Raw genomic sequence first — 3,239 nt, forward strand, 5'->3', positions numbered from 1 at the left:
ATGGGTGATTCAGCCTTTTAAAAAAAAAAATATTATATATATTTTAATGTATATAAAAACTTTTTTTTAAATTGTAGCTGTACTCAAACTGTCTACAAACATCTTAACTGGATTTTTCCATCAAACCAACACACTAGCAAAGTCTGAATAGTATAAAGTATGAATATATAGAGTATGAATTGCCACAATATTGAGAAAGGGTGCTGATTTATGATGTTCATTTTGGAAAGCTCTTGCATATAATGAGATATGATAAACGGCTGTGGTTCTGGCTCCAACAAGATGCAGCAAACTAGTCCTCTCTTGTTGAATATGTGACACGCTGATTCTTAACCCTCGTCATGGGGACCCCAAGAGTAAACTATGAGTAAGAAACAGTTATCATATCCTCAAGAACCCCAGTATATGGGTACTTTAAGGAAACACTATTTAAAACAGAAATGAAAAACCATGATATTACATTATTAGGAACAAATTGACAAAGTCATGAAAGACTGAAATGATAGAATAAAGCACTTGTGAGATATGACAAAAAAAAGTACACCTCGGGGGTCTGCACGAAACCTGGTCAGTAGGATCAGTACATAGCACTGGGTGGCAGTAGTGCACTAATTTATATAAGAACAGGGAGTTGCCCAGTTCAGTCTTTGGGCCAAAATGACGTAAATGTTAATATGCTGTCTTCTTATTGTTCAGTGCCAACATTCACATACAATTTTAATTTCTGTCTCATTTATTTATATCTATTCTATCTCTTCATTTATACATTCACTTGTTGCTGAGGTTTTTCCTCTTCCAAACTTTGGTTATAAAATGCTGTGTACAGAGCATCAAGTTTATTATTTGTACTGCCTTTTTTTAATGGCTGGAGCAATGAAAGCACCTTTGTTGAAGTTTATTGTGAGCCTCTTAGGCACATTCACACAAACTTACAGAATTTGGAAAATCAGAGTCATACAGGAGGTGTTTACAGTCAGTAGCAGTTTTGTGGGGAAAATGTGCATCACCCTGCCTCTGAGTGGTTTTTGATCAGTAGCTCTTTCACTGGGTAGTTGCTCTCAGAGTTTTGTATGTCTTAACAGGGATTTCAACAGAATGTGCTTCTTAAAACATATCTAGTTTGGGGTTTATCCACCCAGTGCATGCTGAAATGTACTCCAATACACATCCACCCAGCCCATGGGAAGCTTTTATAAAGTGAATGTGGTCATTTTTACAGTCACTGCAGAAAAATGCAAAGCAACAAACCTATTCTTTGTATGGACTCACTCTTTCATGATAACTTACATTGTATATAAAAGGCTACTAAGCTGTGGTAAGCACTATAGTGAGCCCTGCCCAAGTAGATCCGTCCATCTTCAGGATCTCGCAATTGTATGTAGGGTGTGGTTTCACAAACCAGCCCTACCTGTTAAGCTCCCACCTTTTAGCTACCCTACAGTTAGAGCCATGGACTTTCTTATAGAAAATAATATTAAATGTTTCTGTGTTTAAATGTTGGGAATGGACTGACAGGAGGACCAAACTCAAAGTCCTGCAGATGGAGGAAAAAAATCACATCTATCTCATGCTTGGCAGGACCTGAAATCCCCTTTGTGGTATTTGGTCTTGTTCCACTCGCTACCTCTCAACTGTTCCTACGCCTCGCTGCAGCTCAGGCACAGTTTGAAAACTTTCACAGTGAGGTCTGATGCCATACAGCGTCTGAGACCTTTAGCAAAGAGGTTAGGCATTCCTCTCTGCTTGTGTGTCAAACCTAACACTGCTCCAGAATAGAGTCCACCAGTTGAGTGAAGAATGTTCCTTCTCTCCGCAGCCCCTTAATGGACTTTTTGACCCTGAGACATCAACATTCCTGCAGATATGGACGTCAGTGTCCAGTTCAACTGTTGCCAGCATGACTAATACTTACATAAACATTTCACTGATACGAATGATTACTGTGATTTTATAAAAGTCCACATAGAAATAAAGCAGGCCACATTTGAGTGGAATTTGCTGATTAGACTTTTAACATTGTAAAGAAATAGTTCAATATTTTGGGGATATGATTTACTTTCTTTAAGAGAGTTCAGTGTTTGCAGAGTAAATATGAAGTATTCTTCAGCTGGTTAGTTTGGTTTGGCACAAAGATAGAAACAGAGGAAGACACCTAGCTTGTCCAGGGGTAACAAAATCCACTAACCGGTACCATTAAAACTAAAACATTATACCTTTTTTGTTTTTTTTTAAAATTATTTTTGTTCTCTTTTTTAATCTGTACAAAACTAAATGCGTTCCCACAAGTTTCTAACCAATGAATTTTCAAAAAATTTTAATAAATTTACCATAACATTTCAACTCATTTCCATGACTTTTCAAAGTAGTTTAACATGGGTAGGACTACAAACAAGCACTTGCGGATAAGCAAACTGCTACCACTGGCTATCTTTACTTTGAAGTCAGACTTTCTCTGTGCCAGCTAACACTTATTAGTACTTTTCAAAACATCATGTCTGTGCTCCTTTTGGGGGATGGATAACTGAAGATCAATGGTTGCACAGTGCAGCAATAAGCTTAAAATAAATAATTATATTCAGTATAATCATGTCATGACCATGGCAACCCTGCGAATGATAAAAATAACACCTGCCCCTCTTTCCAGTATTTCTGCTATGGCTAGGTTTAGAGTAGCCCACTGTAGAAAAAAATGATTAAAAAATTCATAGATAAATAAATAAAGCCTTAATAGTTTGACCATAGTGATGATAATGTGTGGTTAAAGGCTTGAAGAGCCATAATTAATAAACAAACAGGGTAAATTCAAGTGTTTAAATATTATGATGTATAATTTTTCGTGCATTGTTTATTTTGATGAGCAACCAACTGTTATCTGGTTTTGTTGTCCAATGAGCTTGTTTATCCCGCCCGCCACGCATCAAGTTAGGTTACATTGTGAGGTGAAAGTGCAGGCAGAGAATCAGTGTTGGTTGAGTCTGAAGGAAAAAAGTTTTTCTCTCTTTAAAAAAAAATTCTGGTTAGGCCTGTGAAATATTTTTATACGAGATAAACGATGAAATTATCGAATGTACGCGTGTTGAACATTTTCAATAAAGTTTGGGGGACCTGTAGTCGCTAGTTCCTGTAGTGGGCGTGGTTACGGCGGTTCTGCAATCCTTCACCTGGATATACTTACAGAAAAGTCTGTTTAAGTTAATGCTGTGCCTCCACGTGCTAATTTATGATTTATATTGACGATG

This window comes from Plectropomus leopardus, chromosome 4, assembly GCF_008729295.1.
Source record: "Plectropomus leopardus isolate mb chromosome 4, YSFRI_Pleo_2.0, whole genome shotgun sequence".
Taxonomy (NCBI): Eukaryota; Metazoa; Chordata; class Actinopteri; order Perciformes; family Serranidae; genus Plectropomus; species Plectropomus leopardus.